This window comes from Leptonychotes weddellii, chromosome 4 (assembly GCF_054177405.1).
Source record: "Leptonychotes weddellii isolate Sample4059 chromosome 4, ASM5417740v2, whole genome shotgun sequence".
NCBI lineage: Eukaryota > Metazoa > Chordata > Mammalia > Carnivora > Phocidae > Leptonychotes > Leptonychotes weddellii.
This window is the reverse complement of record NC_138372.1, coordinates 70,527,123-70,545,847: the sequence shown is the minus strand read 5'-3', so window position 1 is coordinate 70,545,847 and position 18,725 is coordinate 70,527,123. Positions and strand designations below refer to the sequence as shown.

The 18,725-nt window shown below is 39.8% G+C and overlaps 1 long non-coding RNA gene across 1 annotated transcript; it reads right to left on the bottom strand.

Moving 5' to 3' along the window:
- Positions 1-2,168: 2,168 nt before the first annotated feature.
- Positions 2,169-8,152, bottom strand: LOC145721315 (uncharacterized). Its single transcript, XR_014144985.1, has 2 exons — positions 7,893-8,152; positions 2,169-7,171 (listed from the first exon to the last, which is right to left on the bottom strand). It is a non-coding gene; the product is annotated as an uncharacterized LOC145721315 (long non-coding RNA).
- Positions 8,153-18,725: the final 10,573 nt, after the last annotated feature.

Sequence of the window (18,725 nt, the reverse complement as noted above, 5' to 3'; positions counted from 1 at the left end):
GTTCTCTAGGAGCTCAGTCTAGTGGAAAAGACAGATTTTAAAAGCTCACTCTGAATACAAGACAGTAATTATAATAATACACGAATGCATATTTTACTAGATAGAAGGAGGCGGAGGGGAATGAACACATCTGAAGGTACCAGGAAGCTTCAGGTTGACAGTTAAGCTGTGTTTTGAAGCACTCACCAAGTAGAAAAAGTGGATGAGGCATTTCAGGAAGAAGGAACTATGTATGCAAAGACATGGAAAAGGAAAAAGACGTGGATTATTTTGGGGGGAGAGGTGGGTGAGGGAAGTAATGAAATTCAATGTGGCTGAAGAAGGGAAAGACAGAGAATGTAAGTGAAAGCCATGGAGATTTTTAAGCAGGATGATAAGAAGAGGACGAATTTGAGGGAGAGGAAGAACAACATTAAGATCTTTAAGAGACTAGGGGTGCCTCAGTTGGTTAAGTGGCTGCCTTTGGCTTAGGTCATGAACCTAGGGTCCTGGGATCAAGTCCCGCATGGGACTCCCTGCTCAATGGGAAGTCTGCTTCTCCCTCTCCCTCTGACCTCCCCCCATGCTCTAGTGTGTGTGGGTGGGTGTGCACACGCATTCTCTCAAATGAATAAAAAAAAAAAGAGCTGGAACTATGTAACAGGCCAAGAAGATCTAGTCCAATATTCTTTCCACTATATCAATCCATATGAGGATTACTTTCCCATCTACTTCATAGGTGAAGTGGAGAAGCTTTCTGGGTTTCAATACAAGAGGCAAGAATATAACCGTAACTATGCGTACCAGTTTTGGAGATGGGAGGCCTAAATGAAAATCCTGGCTCCAATATTTAACAGGCAGTATGACCTTCCTTGAGCACATAGCTTATCACTTTGAGCCTTAGTCTCCCCATCTACAGAAAAGGGGTAATAACTGTACCCATGCCACTGAGATACTGTGAGGATTAAATGAAATAATATACATAAGAGAAACTTTTAACAACAATGCCTGGCACGTAGTAAATATTAAATAAAAGTGATCATTCTTATTGTTGTAATTATTAACATTATTTCTTTAGCACTTTTGCTTTTATTATTCCCTCTACTTGAAATCTTTTTCCCATATAATTTCATGTGGCTGGCTCAATGTTCAGTCTTCTCTGACACCCTATTTAAAACAGCATTCCTCTCATTACTCACATTACCCTGCTTATTGTCTTTAGAGTACTTACTCACTATAAAATCATCCTGTTTTTTTGTTTGTTTGCTGTCTGCCTCCTCCCACTAGAATATAAGCTCCAACAGTACATTTCCCTATTTATGTAATTTACCATAGTACATTCAGCTCCTAGTTAGAAACGCCTGGCATGTTTGTTCAATGAATAAATTATTACTATCATTATGGGGCATTCAGAGATAGCTGTGAGGAAAAAAAAAATGAAAGTTTAGAAGTTACAAAAGAGTGAAGCCAAAGACAGTAGCAGCTACCTCACTATCAGCTACCACACTACTTCACTCTAAAAACCAAAACCAAGGCCTGGCGGGTAAAGCCAGCTTTCTAGCAGTCATAGTTGCCACAGTCAATTACAATCTTTCCTAATGAGTGTCAATTCCAACCAGCTTCAAATTCCAGTGTTATAGGAAAGGTACCATGAAAGGTACTAAAATGATATGTTCAATTTTATATTACCTTGATTCTGAAAAACAATTTTTAAAACTCTGAAATTGGGATGCAACCTACAATTATTGTCAGCCAGCATCAACAAACTTGCAGAACAGGTATCAGTACCTTAAAGAAAATCCAAGGTATCATAAAGGCGCATTCACATTTAACCCTTAAGCGCAGATGGTTGTAGGGAGAAATGGTAAAGGTGGTGAAGGAGAAATCAAATGTAGGCCAACTCCACATAATTGGGCTTTTAGGAGTCCATTAACAATGGCTTTAAAAAAATAAACTTCAAAGAAATTCTGCATCACTAATGTATAGAGAACAATATTGTGAGGGGGGAAAGTAGGATGTCGGTGAGTCTAAGTACTAAATTGATTCAGAAGAGAAAGAGGTGAAATGTTTGTTTTCCTTTTTAATTATGTACCAGAGACAATTATTTATCTAATTAGATCTAAAAGAACTCTTTCAAAAAGTATAAAATAAAAAATTCTGGTGGTAAGAAAGCATTGTGTCATAGTATAACCGGCAGCATTTCTGAGCAGTATATAAAATGGTGTATCTAACAATGATACTTCCATACGACGGAGTATGTTAAGAAGCCTGTTTGTAGTCTTTTTATTACTAAATGTATTGAAGTGTTTGTGTGCATCTTTTGTTTTATGTGTATATATGATTAATAACACCAGGGCGCCTGGGTGGCTCAGTTGGTTAAGCGACTGCCTTCGGCTCAGGTCATGATCCTGGAGTCCCGGGATCGAATCCCACATCGGGCTCCTTGCTCGGCGGGGAGTCTGCTTCTCCCTCTGCCCTTCCCCCCTCTCATGCTCTCTCTCTCTAATAAATAAATAAATAAATCATAACACCAAAAGCTTTGTAGGAGTATGACACAGAGTTGTGCTGTCTACTAGTTTCATGCGACTATTCAAGATTTAAGCTAAAATTTTAAAAAATTAAAAATTTTCTCAGTCACACTAGCCACAGGTGACAACAGAGACATTTCCATTATCACAGAAGGTACTACTGGAGTGCTGATATAGAAGAGAGCCTAGATCCAGCTCTTACCACTAAACTACATTAATGTCCAGTTTCTTAACCTGCAAATCAAAGGGGTCAGATTAGACGAACTTTACTTCCAAGTCTACGAGTTCCATATTTTGGAACTTCCCTCTGTAGTAGCATGAGCTGGCAGTTAGTAATAGAGATGCTGGTTAACTATAAGAAATCACCAGAGAAAAATATATGTAATAAGGAACTACTGTAATGCACAAACCATGTGAATGACTGTGTAAGCTCAATGTGCTTCCATACCACTCACTACTAACTTGCTATGTACTTACCTGTCTTTACAAAACTCAAAATATGCTTAGTTTCCTGTCACTACACAGCAACTCTGACATTTTTAAACAACAGCAAAACTTTCTGACAACCAAACTGAATGCAAAATCCTCCAATCTAAAGTGGAGATGAGAGTAAACTGCGGAAGAGAGCGTTAATGTTAAACAATGGAAACTACTACTAAAGGCAGAGATGAATGAATATATACTTTGAGGATTAGGGCAAGACTGTGAAAAGTCTACAAGTCAAAAAATTAAGTGCCTATATTTTAAACATAAAGGTCTAGGCTTCTGTTTTGAAATTTTAAGTAAAATTTTTTTTCCTGCTACATAATATATCCAAGTGATTTTATTTTTTTTTTCCCAAACATATCCAAGTGGTTTTAATAAAGCCACTATACTCACTGTTTTCATCACTGCTGGCCTGTATAATCTATTTGTAACATAGCCAGAGTGATCCTGCGAAAGCTAAGTCACCATGTCACTATTTTGCTCAAACTAATAGTTTCATAACTCGCTTCGTATAAAAGCCGAGGAACTACCTCCTCTCCTCACACCTCTCTGCCATCACTCCCATCACCCTCCAGCTTCCACTCACAAGGACCTCCTTGCTACTCCTAAGTGCTAGGCACCTCCCATCTCAGGGCCTTCTCCCTTGCTGTTTCCTCTGCCAGGGAATGCTCCCCCAGATTTCTACATAACTCACTCCTTTAACACCTTCAAGTCTTAGTTCAACTGTTATCACACTGAAGTCTTCTCTGACCAATTACACGTATTAAAATCACAATCTCCTCCACCAACGCTTCCTATCTCCACTTCCCTTCTATTTTTTCTTCACAGTACTAACCACCTTTGAATATTTCTTTATTGTCTATCTTTCCCCTAGAATGAGGGCATTGATTTTTGTCTATTTTATGCACTGATTTATCCCAGCACCTAGAGAAGTAACTGCACAGAATAAACATTTAATATTCATCATATAAATGAAATGTTTTCAATTACTTACCAAGGAGTAAAACTGACACTCTAGAAATATATGTGATGTTTATTCTGGAGTTTCATGTACTGCCTGACTTACATCTCTTAAACTAGGAAGATCATGTAATTTAACCCAAACTGAGGCACTCTTGAGAGTGAAAAGGGGTGCTAATAATAAGGACAGTGTGACAAGAGGCATAAACTGGATCTGTCCCAGGCAAATCATATGGCACGTATAACCTATTTTAGTAGTATCAACTAAGAGCATCCACATAACACACCAAATGCATGCCTTATGGTATAGTTCAACAATACAAAGGAAAATAAACATTTGATACAATATTATGCCCAGTACTTTGTTCATTGGAGCATTTTTCTTAATAGGTAAAAATGGAAAACAATCTAAAGGTTCAATAAAGAAGGTAATTAAATTATAGCATACTATGCAATGAAACATTAGGCAGTCAATTTAAATCAAGCTGTAGATTTAATTACATAATAAATGCTCAAGTTACATATTGCTAAGTAAAAAAATAAAGATTAGAAATAAGTTGGTTACATTCCTAATTTATTCTTTTCTTAAATGTACCTCTGTATGCACAGGAAGACTAAAGGACTGTAACAAAATGTCAACAGTGGCAATATTTGTATAGTGGGATACTATTTCCTTATTTTGGCTTTCTATACTTTCTAAATTTTCTTCAATAAGCATGTATATTTTTTTATCAAAAAAAAAAAGCTATAAAAAACTGACAAATATCCCAAAACAAAAGATCCTGTTATTCATCCATTACACTAAGTATTTTACTTTATATCCTTGCATTAAGCCATTCACTGGGGGTGCGTGGGTGGCTCAGGGACACCTGGGCATCTGTCTTTAGCTCAGGTCATGATCTTGGGGTCCTAGAATGGAGCCCCAAGTCCAGCTCCCCTCTCAGCGAGGAGTCTGCTTCTCCCTCTGCCCCTCCCCTGCTTGTGCTCTCTCTCTCTCAGATGAATAAATAAAATCTTTAGAAGAAAATAAACCATTCATTCAAGTATTTTCAAGCACCTACTATGTGCTAGACACTATTAGGTTCTGGGAATACAAAGATACATAAAAAGTTCCCACCACTCAAAAGTTATTCCATCAAGGGAAAGTAAATCATATTAGATCATGAGACAGTTATGGGCCTGGATCTCATCAGCTTTACTTCTGACTGAAGTTGTTTTTGATATAACCTTAGCTTTTACTAAGAGTCATTAGAAAAAAGGTATTACTAAAATTTCAGCATGTTTTATGAATTATCAAAGGTACTGCTTGGGGCGCCTGGGTGGCTCAGTTGGTTAAGTGTCTGCCTTCGGCTCAGATCATGATCCCAGGGTCCTGGGATCAAGCCCCGCATCGGGCTCCCTGTTCAGCAGGAAGCCTGCTTCTCCCTCTCCCTCTCCCACTGCTTGTGTTCCCTCTCTCGCTGTGTCTCTCTCTCTGTCAAATAAATAAATAAAATCTTTAAAAAAAAAAAAAGGTACTGCTTATAAGGTTCAATGTTCTGATACGTAAAAGCCATAAAACTTTAGAAATTTAGAATAAAATTCATCTCTCTTTATTTCTCAGGTTTTCAGAAGAATATTAGAACAGTAGCTTTCACTTGAACATAATACTAGAACCAAGTCAGATTCATCTGTTCATATACTCTGCCTAATGTACAACATACACCAGGAGCTGTATGAGATACTGCCTCCAAGGAGCTTACAGTATAACTGAAAAGACAAATTACACGGAGTGCTAAAAAATACAAAAACGATAATACAATGAGTCTGTTATTGTATTATGTGTCCAATGACATAGGGGAAAGCTGAATTGGGAAGAACAGGATAAATGGAAGAGGGACAGCATCCATGAAACTGGATGAAGTGGCATTTTAAGATTACTCTAGTAGCAGTGTACCAGATGAACTGGAGGATGGAAAAGAAGTGAAAGCAGGCAGTTTAGATAAGAAACTTCATTGCAATTCAGGAGCAAAGTGTAAGGGAACAAGTTACTGTGGTAGAAGTGGGAATGGAAAGAAGCAATGCCATACATATTAAAAAAAAGATAAAGCTGGGTAACCGAATATGGGGAGCAAATACAAATCACAAGTGAAGACATCTTTAAAGTTTTAAGCATAGATAACTGGAATAATAGTGGCTTTCACCACCAAAAATAGGGACATCAGAAAGGGTACTCATTTTGAAACCAAAGAAGAGTTTAGTTTCAGTCAAAAAGCAAAAGCAAGGGATGTCATTCTTCTAGGGTGTTGTTAAAGTCTATTTTGTAGTGAATAAGTATATATCATGGATAGAAGGTCAAATTAATATCTTTTGGACAAGCACTAAATACGCTTAAAACAAAGATGGAAAAGATTTAGCTACCTTTTAGGAAAAAGAAAAATGGTCAACTGGGACTCCCCTATTTAACAAGTATTTATTAAAGGTCTATTATGTCCCAGGCACTGCTAGAGCAGGAATGAAGGTGCACATTTTAGTGTACAAGATCAAGTACTGTTTGTCCCCCTCCTTCTCACTTCAGGGTCTGGATTAGGGTCAAACAACACTTCACAAGGTACACGGAGAAACAGTGCTTTACTATTGCTAAACCATTTATTTTTGTCAGTGAATTCTGCTTTTCAACACTTTAACTGAAAATCCCTCCAATGTTGACTTCTAAATCCAAGTTTAATGCAATATGGTGAGGAGAGATAAGAACATAGGCCTAGGAGAAAAGAAATTCTAGTCTGAGTATCAACAAACTGTGTTCTTGGATAACCACCTTAGCAACTTCATCTGTAAAATGACGTGGATGGACTGTAATCCATTGCTATCCATCCACTGGATAGCAACCCAATCCTAAATCTAGATCCTAGGATGCTTTACTGATTTGTAAAATGCTCCCATATAATCATACAACTCACTTTACCATTCAGGAAGTTCCCTTTAAAAAAAATAATCGAAATCACAGAATTGTTGCCTGCACATCCTTGGAATTAAACACATACCTGGTAGTTTAAAATTCTGCTCATGTTTTTTTAACGAGCCATCCGCCTGAACCTGGTCACGCTGGGGAGAAAAAGCCATTGGTTCATCCATCTGAATCCCCAAAGACGCCTCCATCACAAAACAACTGGGATGCAAAATGCCAGCTAAGGGGTCATGTCCACAGGGGGAACAAAGCAGCTGTGAAAATTAGAATACTGGAGAAGATGAGAAGTTTAAATCACTCACTGAACCAAGCACTAAAAAATGCCACTCTCCCCAAAGGGGCAAACATTTAAGAGTGCACCCTATGTCTAAATCCCCAAAGGTGGGAAACCTGTGGGCCATTTCTAAGGATTCCATTTGCTTCACTTTCACCTTCCAGAAACACAAGCAGGGGGAACGAGGGGAAAATGTCCTAGTCAGGGGAGCCTCCTCGGCGGCCGGCGGCAGAGGAAAGGGTGTTGGTGGGAACCGGGGTGGCAGACCGCCCCGGCACCAGCCAGCTGGAGAATGGGGGAGCAGGGACAGGTTGCGGTAGGCCTTGTGGGGAGAGCGGTTTGACCTGAGGGAGAGGACTGAAGGAGGAAATCGTTTGACTACTCAAAGAGAGCGCCAGGAGGCTTGTCCAAAGCCCCGTGCAAGCTGATGGAGAACTGATCCGATACAGGCCACAAGCGCCGGGCAAAGAGAAAAGGGAATGAATGGGATCCTCCTAGGAGCACAGGCCGCGAGCTCAGCCGGGAAGGACCTTACTCCCTCAGACCCGAGAGCGAAGAGATGCTTAGTGCGCAGGCGCAGGACTTTCCCGCCGTGGGTCAGCGGGATCCCAAGGGGGTGAGGGAGTTACTGCGCTGCGACAAGACCGAAGTCACGATCCAGAATTCGTTTCTAATCCCTCAAAATCCCGCGCCATGGAACAAACCGTCGGAAACTCACAGTTTAAGGGAATACGACTTCTGTGGCTCCCCAGACGCCTGGGTCGCCGCCTCCAAGAGCTCCCCACCTCCAAGAGCTCCCCACCTAGCGAGTCTGCCAAACGCGCCTGCGCAACACTTCCCGCCTCGCCGCTTCAGGTTGCTCATGCGCACTGTAAAGCCCTCGGAGTCGCGGAATCGGCTCCTGGGCGCTTGCGCAAGAGGGTTGGGTTTCTTCCCCTAGGCGCTGGTTGGCTAAAAGAGCGGTTACAGAAATAAAGCCCGGGAATAATTCTTTGCTTAAAAAAAATAGTGAACCGTAAGGTTAAGGATCCAGCACTATTTTCAGGAAAGATAATTCAGATACAGAAAGGTCTCAGGTTTTAGAAGTTCTAGCACATCCTGACATACCGTGGCCACACAAGACACTAGGCACACTATGGATAAAAGATGGTCAGTTTCCTGACCCCCTGCTTTTCACTTCTTTTTGTTGAGTGCCCTACTAAATTAAAACAAACAAAAAATGCAACTGCCGGTTGTTTATTGCAGAAATGAGCCCAGCAACATTTAAACATTCATTCATTCCTACTGAGCCCATGGCTGTAAGCAGGTTTCTGGAGGCTGGGGTTACACCCGTGAACACTGCAGAAAAACATCAACCCTGTATGAAGCAAAATTCCAGTAAGGAGACAACAACAAAGAAACGAACAAACGAACAAATTTCTTCCAGATATTGATTAGTTCTTTGAAGGAAATAAAGTGGAAGGATGTGTAAATGACTAGAAAAGAAGCATGATGGGAGCCAATAGGGAGAGACTACCAGGCAAAGGATAGAGCAAGTGCAGGGGTAGGAATGAACTTGGTATGTTGGGGGACGTGGTAAGAGGGGGTGTAAATTCACAGAAATCAACATCTGACAAAGCCACTCTATGACCATGGTAAATCAAGACAAAAATAAAAGTTATTTTTGTAATTATACCTGTAACCGTATCTGACCATAGGCAAAACAGAAACATTGTCTGAGCCACGAAAATGAGCAAACATTTTCCTATCCTAATATGAGTGACTGCTGCTGCTTTACCGATTACAGTTTTAGCCTCAGCCCAGTAGATAATACTCAGTCCTTCTAGATAATACTTATTAAAATTTCCAATTATAAAATTACTCCTGCCTCCTACAGTTTCCAACCCAGAGCAAAGTCCCTCTTCCTTGAACCCTCCCGTAAATCACCTAACAAGTCCAAATTTCTACCACCCTCTTACTAAGATGCCCAAGGTTCTCCATAGTGTGTATTCTCACCTACTAAAACAATAAACCCAGCTTGTTCAACTACAGTTTTTATTCCCAGTGGTCTTTGGTTGGTGGGTATTGACGATAATCAAGTCTGAGAGGCCTGTTAGATATCCAAATGATAACGTCAAGTAAACAGGTGGATATATTGGTCTGAGTCTAGACTGGAGACATAAAATTGGCAGTTATGAGTTTATACATGAAACCTAAAACCTTGGGACTACTTGAGATTACCTAGGCAGACTACAGACAGAGAACTGAGCTATGAGAACCTCCAACATTTCAAAGTTGGGCAGAGGAAGAAGAGCTAACAAGAGACTGAGAAGGAATGACCTGTGAGGTGAAAAGTTGATGTCATAGAAGTCAAGAGAAGGAAGTTTTCCAATTGAAAGGAAGTGGTCAACTATAGCAAATGCTGCATAGGAGTCATGTAGTGAGTGCACAGAAATGACCAATGGATTTGGCAACATAGCAATCATTAGAGTCTCTGGCAAGAATAGTTTCAGGGTGTGAGGCAGAAAGATTGAAGTGTACTAAAGAACAAAAGATGAACAAGTGTGGACAAGTCTTAAGGTTTTGTTTCTTTGGTTGGTTTCTTGGAGGTTTTTTTGGTGGGGTGGAGGTGGGGGGTTGAAGGTCAGAGAAATAGGATGGTGGCTAGAGTGGGTTAAATAGAGTAAGGGAAGTTTTCTGTTAATGTTGTTGTGTTGACAGATAAATGCTTATATAATAGTGGAAATGGTGTAGTACAGAGAGAAATTGTTGATGTTGGAGAAAAAGGGAATATCTACAGGAATGGAATTATAGAGGAGAATGAAGGAAAGGATCCAAAACATAAGTGGGCCTTCGAAAAGAACCTAGATGGGGGGGAAAAAAAAACAACAAAAACGTAGATTCCCATCCTTTTAACAGGAGGGAAAAACAGAAGATGAATTCAGGTGCAGATGTTTTGTGTATGGGTGGGAAGATAAAGTAGTTCCTACCAGATCACATGCATTTTCTTAATAAAATGAGATGAGGTCTTCAGCTGAGAGTGAGGCAAAATGGGGGTAAGAGGGTGGAGGGGTGAGAAGACCAGAGATATATTCTGAGAGTGAGAAGGTGAACTGTGGAAAGACTGGGATATTGCCAGCTGGATTGAGTGCCTATTTTCAATTTAAAGTGAGTCCAGATGGAATAGTGGTATGAATTTCTCAATTAACCTTCAGTCAAGAGAAGGAAGACATGAAAAAGAATGGTTGGACTTAACTGAGGATGAATATCACACAGAGGGGCAAATGAGGGTGTTTACAAGGAAGTGATTGTAATAATACATCATGGAATCTTTGGGAAGCAAGAAGGAAAGGTTATAGGAAGGTGATAGATACTGATATATAGATTGACAGATCAATACATAGATAAAAAGTACTGGGAACTATGGATTGGAACACTCTGTAATCTAAGAATTGGTATAATTGAAGTATAAGGTTGAGCTAAAAGGATAGAGCTAGTAGATGGTGCACAGAATGGTGAAAATTGGGATTTCAGAGATAACAAGTGTTCGAGAGGGTAGTTAACTTTGCTGGAGAAAAAGATCTGTTTTGGTGCGAAAAGATTGTATTATCCTGAGTCCAAAACCCATGCTCAGGCCAGGGAGATATCAGTTATTTTGCCTAATGCACTTTCTCCCCAAGCAGTAAGTAATATCCCCTCCTCTGGGTTCCATTAGTATTTTATGCCTGCTGCCATTTCAACACACAGGCATAGGAAAGACATGAAGAATCTGGGCCCTACCACAGACCTATGGAATCAGAATCTTCAGTAAAACAGGCTCCCCAGGTTATTTGTATAATCTCTAAAGCCTCGGAAGCACTGTTCTAGAACACTGGCTCTCAACCTTACCCGCACGTTCGAATCACCTGAGAAGCTTTTAAAATTCTGAAGCCCAGACTATACCTCAGATCAATTACATCAGAATTTCTGGGGATGGGATCCAAACATCAGATTCCTTTAAAGCTCCCCCATTTGACTCCAATGTGCAACAGGGTAAAAACCACTAATTTAGATCTGGTCACATTAATCTGTAAAGCTTCTTATCATAATCTTTGCCAAAGTTATTTCCCCTCATTTATTTTTTATTTTTTAAAGATTTTATTTATTTATTTGAGAGAGAGAGCATGAGCTGGGGGAGAGGCAGATGGAGAGGGAGAGGCAGACTCCCCCCCACCCCAGCAGGGAGCCTGATGCGGGGCTTGATCCCAGAACTCCTGGGATCATAACTTGAGCCGAAGTTAGTCTCTTAACCGACTGAGCCACCCAGGCGCCCCTATTTCCCTTCATTTAATCATAGAATTACCTCTGTAGTTTTTAACCTCTCTTTTGTATCTTTTACACTAAGTGCGCAGTAACTACTTATTTGAATGACTGTATCTTGTGTCTCAAATTGTTTATAAGCTTTATACTACCTGTGTAGCCTGCATGGATTACTCTATATCTGAGTGAGAGACAGTCTCTATTTCAAAAATGTAAAATGGACAAAATCCTTGCTTGGTTTTGCTGGAGGGATTGAGTTAGATAAAGTGAAATAAGACATGTTAAAATGCTTAGCCTAGTAAGCCTGACTATGTTAGCTCATTTAATTTATATTCGGTACTTTTTCCTCTTTCCCTATGTCCTATCCCCAGTGCTGTCCACAAAGTAGAGACACAATAAATGGCTATGGAATTAATGAACAATTAGAGTTTAGGTTTTATTTATTTTTTATTTTTTACTTTTTTTAAAGAGGGAGAGAGGTAGAGAGTGGGGGAGGAGGGGCAGAGGCAGAGGGAGAGAAGGGACTCTTAAGCAGGCTCCACATCCACCCAACTCTGAGATCATGGCTTGAGCCAAAATCAAGAGTCAGACACTTAACCACCTGAGCCACCCAGGCACCCCTAGAATTTAGGTTTTAAATGGCTGGTTGCTTTTTTATCTCCAGGAACAAATAGAAGATGAGTTGATTTAATGATTGTTGAATTTTAATTATAAAATTCAGTTTAATAATACAAATGGGCATATAATTGACATTTAATTATTAAATAAAAGTTTAATAATTGTTGACTTGTGTGTTGAATTAAGAGTTGTTACTTAGGGATGTTGATAACTCTGTAACACAAAGTTTTCTTTAGGGTCAGACCAGTGCTTTCACTATTTTTCCGTTAACAGCATGTTTATTCAGCCTCCACAGAGTGTGTGTGTTTGTGTGTGTGTGTGTGTTGTGGTGTGTGTGTCTCGTTTTTATCTTTTATTTATTTTCTTTTATATCTATGCATCCTCCAAAGTTAGTGAAGGTTCCATTTCTCCAGATATCCCAGCTCAGGATCTGTCCCTTTCCTAATTCATGTTTATCTCCTTATGGACCATCTACAGGTAAACTTATCATGTGCTGTTTTGTTTTCTAATTAACTATTGAACAATTTAGTTCCTTATTAAATATATTTCATGTTCTCTGAAGTACACTGCTCTTCTGTGCATTTCATGTTCCAACTTGACTGCAATCTTGTGGAGAAGGACATTTTCTTCTAAGGATCTCTTTTATTCTTCATAGCACTTAATTCCATACTAGCCACAGAGCAGGTGTTTTACTAATGCTTTTTGCAGTCATCATCAACATGTGCTGAGTTTTTAAAGTTTTTATTTTAATTCCAGTTAGTTAAAATATACAGTGTTGTATTAGTTTCCTGTGTATAATGTATCTACTGAGTTTTTGATCCTACCTAAATGAACTCATATTCTGAGGAAGGGAGTTTGTTTATCCAGTAGCAATGAAGGATAGAAGAAAGGTAGGCAGGGACTAGGGAACCTAGTCACCCTAAGAGGAAATCACACTTAGAGGGATCTTATACTAAACACCCTGGAAGGACCCTCCACCCTTTCCCACGTGATAGATAGTTGACAACAACCTGTTTGGGTGACAGGCACATGGAGGGTTAATCAGATTAAAACCACCCACCAACAAGCCCATAAAAACCCCTAGATTTAGAAACTCCAGTGGCAACCCTCTTGGGTCCCCTCCCTCTTCGGGAGCTTTGTACTGCACTTGATACTATTGCTCATTAAACTTTGCTTTGCTGCCCACCACTCTTCATCTGGTCTACCTCTTCATTCATGAAGCAGCATGACCAAGAACCATAGGCACTAAAGGAAAAGAAACCCTGTAACAGTAGGTTGTTCTCTCTTTCCTCCACAGGCAAGAGTTAAGGATTGCCAAGAAGGGGAAACAGAGAATTGGGGACTGAGACTTAAAAGAGACAGAAGCAGAAACCATTGAAACAGGAATCTGGAGGTAGTTTTATTTCAAAGGCATGAGAAAGCTCTGCAGTGATTTTAGGCAACTGATAGCAGAACAGGGCTTTTTACATAGGTCCTTCTATGGTTCTAAACTGTGTCAGCAAAAAGACAAGGACTATGTAAAATAACTGTTTTGAATTCTTCATCTTCAAAGGTAAGAGATAGGAAATGCTAAGGGGAAGTAAGAAAGAAAGTGGAAGTAGAAAAGGGAATTAACCTGTTAAAGTACAGACCACTGTGCAGGCTTTAATCTTATTATTCTAGATGTCCTGTAAGAAAGGGAAAAAGTTAATTGGGGGAGTGAGGTTCCTTTAGAGGGGGACAACCATGTTGGTAGATCCTGTGCACTGGAGGGGGAGATGGAAGACTTGAGTGGAGAATGACTGAGCAGTGCTTCTAGGAAGACTGCTTCCTAAGCCTGGCAAGATGCCCATCTCAGTTGACAGGAGCAGGGAGGGACCAGGTGGGCTGGACAATGGGACAATGGATACCTCATCACTAAGAGGTGGTCTCCCCAGTGCTATGTGCTACATAAGACACCCCCCTGGAATCTTTGCATAATTCCTGCCAGGGTTAGAGGGGATGAAGAGAATGAATTTCCTACCATCTTAGTAGAATGATGTCTCAGGGCCAAATTAAATTGGATTCGGATAAATAAATGCAGCAGTTTTTTGAACAGCTGAGTTGGAAGTCGAACTTGCTTGATAGGTTCACACAATAAAACAGGTAAGTCAGGACTTAGAATTCTACTCTTCATGTCCCAAAGCCTGTGCATTTTTCACTGGAGGAGTGACCAATTAGAGGGACAATTAAGCCATTGTCTACCTGGGCTGGGGCATGGGGTGCCATATGGCCCCAAGTCCTCCTATGTTTATCCAGTTGTGTTAAAAATCTTTCCCTGTCAGCAGCCCACTTCTCCCCCTCAACCCCCTAACACAGCTGCTTCTCAAAACCTTTTACTCCTGAGTGCTAAGTAAAGCAGAAATTTTTATTTGACAAATAAGGAATCATTTAAGGCTGTCCTCCAAGGTGGCTAAGAGTGAATTCCATAGTGTCAGAATCACACAGTCTGGAAAAAGGAATAAACTTTATTGGGAAAAGTTATTAGCTAACGGTGAGCAAGAGAAGCTATGGACCTCTTGTTACTAGTGAGATTGTGGGTCTGTGCTGCAACAAAGCTTATTCTGCCCTCCTGTTGTTCTCCTTTCTTATAGGGAACACATGGGGACAATCTTAGTGGGATTCAAACTACTTGGGCATCAGGCAATCTGTGTTTAGATGCTAAGTGATTACAGACAACTTATCTGGGAAAACCTGGTACCCAGCAGGTGGAGACCTTGGAGCAGGTGGAAATTTGAGTTGGGTGCAGCCGCTCCCTCTAGGAAAAATAGGGAGTCCCTGTCAGTTGTATGGTCAACTCAGAATAAGTTCCCAGCACAACTTTCAAAGAATTTTGCTCATCTTTTTTTTCTTCTCGTGGAGGCACCTATTAACAGGAAAAGTTATTGGAAGTCTTATCCCCCTTCCCACTTTTTTTTTTTTTACCTCCACTATTAAGCGGAGGCACTCTCTCAGGAAATCCTCAAAGATAGATAACCTAGGATAAAGATAAAACAAATACATAACTTTTAATATGAGCAGAAAATTTCTTTTAGGACAATAGCTATAAATTTAATGTTTCTGGGGGCCCCCCTTTCACATGTTGATTTTGAAACCTAATCCCCATTGTGATGGTGTAAAAAGGTGACGCCTTTGAGAGGTGATTAGATCCTGGGAGTGAGAGCTGCAGTTGGAATTCGTGTCCTTATAAAGAGACCCCACAGAGTTCCCTTGTCCCTTCTGCCAGGTGAGGGCACAACAAAACCAGGAAAATGTTCTCATCCATCTGGTCCTTGATCTTGGACCTGCCAGCCTCCAGAAATGGGAGAAATAAATGTCTGTTGTTTAAGCCACCAATCTGCAGTAGTTTTGTTACAACAGCCTGAATGAACTAAGACAAAATAGGTACATGAAATAAACCTCCATATTATAAAATAAAAGTCTACACATTCATTGTAAAATATACGTGGGACAAGACACTTAGCATTTCATGGGGAAATACTATTTCAAAAATAAAATTATAGGGTGCCTGGGTGGCTCAGTCAGTTAAACACCTGCCTTAGGCTCAGGTCATGATCCCAGGGTCCTGGGATTGCAGGAATGTTACACAGATTGAATAAAACATTTAAAGCTTTTGGTAAAGCTCATAGAAGACATCTAACATTTTAATTAATTTATTAAATCAATAAATACCTTCTCCTACTTGTGCCTAGCCAATAGAATAGGTCCTATCATATGGACATGACTAAGAAGAGGACTCCTCTTCTAAGTGGCTTAAAGTCTATCTAGGGGCTGAAGGAGACAGTTTTCATATTCATCCTTCATGACCTGGCTTTACTCTTTCTCAAGGAAGCCTCACCAACTGAACATGTTAGGTCTCTAGGTGTATGCTTCCATAGCATACTGTACTCTTTCTTTTATCAATTTTGTTACAATTACTTGTTAATGTTGATCTTCCTCATTAGACTTGTTATCTCTTATAATAGGCATGAGGCCTGTCTTGAACATGCACTCTGAAGCTGGACTGTTAGGGTGACCATGGGAAACTTACTTAACCTCTCTGGGATTCAGTTTCTTCATTTATACAATGGTGATAAGTAATAGTATCTACTTCACAAAGTTGTTGCTCAGGTAAATAAATTAATAAATGTATGTTGTTTAGAACAGTGCCTGCCACATGGTGAACTATATGTGAGTATTAGCCAGGAAGACAGAGGTGAAGATGAAATTCCCTAGCACAGTACTTGACATGTGTTAAGTAGGTCAATAAATATTTGTTGAATGTTATTGAATCTTGTCAAATGAATGAATGAGTAAAATGGCGTAAGTGCACAGAAGAACGAGTTATTAACTCTGAATCAGAGAACTTTTTCTGGGGAAATTGAAGTCCAAGCTGAGTTTTGAAAAATTAATGAGTTTACCACCAGGTGAATAGGGGAAGGAAGAGGCATTCTCTTAGCCAATGAAAGAGAACTGAAACAGACAAATGTGTTCAGGGAACTATAAGTTGTTTAGAAATAGAAAAAGATTGGAGGGAGAGGAGCTAGAGACTAGAAACGGACCTCATCAAGAACCTCCTTCTGTGCTATTCTCAAAATGGGTAATAGCAAGATAATAGAGTTAAACGGGGGTAAGAAAAATATAAACTGAGTTTTATTAAGATCACTTTGGGAAGAGTGCAGAAAATAAACTATAGGAGAAAGAGGCTATGACTGGGTGACCTATCCAATAAATGTTTAGAGTCAGTAGGAGCAAGAACTTGAAATAGACCTGAAATGGTCTCTTTTTGGAAAAGCTTCATTTTTTTGTGATTTCTCTTTCATGGCTTTATGCTGCATTCAAGTCATTTCTATTTTGTTTGGGTTTGTATCTCCTTGTGGGATGTTGAAAGGAGAGCAAGTCTCTAGTTTGTTTATGAACAGGTGTACAAGAAAGCAAAAGTAGCAACCCTGTTCTCATCATTGCTGACTTGACCACAAGAATGTTGTTTCTAGTGTTGCCAATGTGGTCTCCTTTGCAAGAGAAAACAGTTGAAGCAATATTAACTAAGCCAACAATTCTAATGAGTGAATGTAGGAACAAATTAGCCAATGAAAAATAGTTCCCTTCTTTTTATGTAGCCATTTTTGGAGGAGGTGCCTTTCTGGCTCAGTCCGTTGGGCATCTGACTCTTTGATCTCAGCTCAGGTCTTGATTTCAGGGTCCTGAGCTCAAGCCCAGTGTTGGGCTTCACACTGGGTGTGGAGCCTACTTGAAAAAAAAAAAGAAGAAGCTGGTGAATAGTTGAGAGAGAACTGGGGTAAATGATTCCAACCCAAACCCCTTTCTTCAGGGTTTGGTTGTAGTTGAGGTAGGTAAATAATATTTAAGTTTAGTCCCGCATTAAAATAGTGAGGAAAATGGGCATTTTCCCGTGGCATCAAGGGACATAATTAGAGTGACCAAACTAGGAGTTCACTCCCATTCAGGCATCTTGAACAGAAATTAGGAAAATTTGGGGTGCCTGGGTGGCTCAGCTGCTGAGTGTCCAACTCTTGATTTTGGCTCAGGTCTCAGGGTCGTGAGATAGAGCCCAGAGTGGGGCTGCGCGCTCAGTCGGAGGAGTCTGCTTGAGATTCTCTCCTTCTCCCTCTGCCCCTCCCCCTGTTCGTGCACCCTTTCTTTAAATAAATAAATAAGTAAATAAATAAATAAATATCTTAAAAGAGAAAAAGAAACTAGGAAATTTCAAAAATAGAAGTGCATTAAGGGAAACCTCCAAGAATTCCTTCTTGATCCCATTTGCTGTAAGCTTGAATTACTGGTATAATGTGAGAGAAAGAAGAGGATACATTAAATGAGTGCTATCATAAGCACTGAATCGGCACTGAATTAAGACTTTTTATATGTTATCTTATTAATTCTTTCATTATTGAACCTTTTTATGGACCAGGAAAGTGAGCTTTAGAAACGGCTAAATTGCTGACAACAAGCCAGTAAGTGGTAGAGCTGGAATTGGAATTTAGGACTCTTTGGTTACAAAGGTCTTGATTTATATTAGTTATCAACTATATTTTTAAAAAACTCTTTTATTGTGGTAAAATACACAAAATCTTAACCATCTTACCCATTTTTAAGTATATAGTTCAGTGGTATTAAGCACAGTCCTATTGTCACAGAGCAACATCACCATCCATCTTCAGAACACTTTTCACTCTACAAAACTAAAACTCTACACCCATGAAACAGTCAGTCCCCATTCCTCACCTCCCCCAACTCCTGGCAGCCTTCATTCTATTTTCTGTCTCTATGAATTTGACTATTTTAGATACCACGTGTAAACTGAATCATACAGTATTTGTCTTTTTGTGCCCGACTTATTCCACTTAGCATGATATCCTCAAGGTTTATCCATGTTGTGGCATATGTCAGGATTTTCTTTCTCAGGCTGAATAATATTCGATTGTATGCCTATACCACATTTTGATTATTCATTCTTCCATTGGTGGACATTTAGGTTGCTTCTACTTTGTAGCTATTTTGAATAATGCTACTATGAATATGGGTATCCAAATTATCGCTTAGAGACCTCGCTTTCAATTCTTTGGGGTGTATAACTAGAAGTACTGGATTATATGGGAATTCTATTTTTAATTTTTTGAGGAACTGCCATACAGTT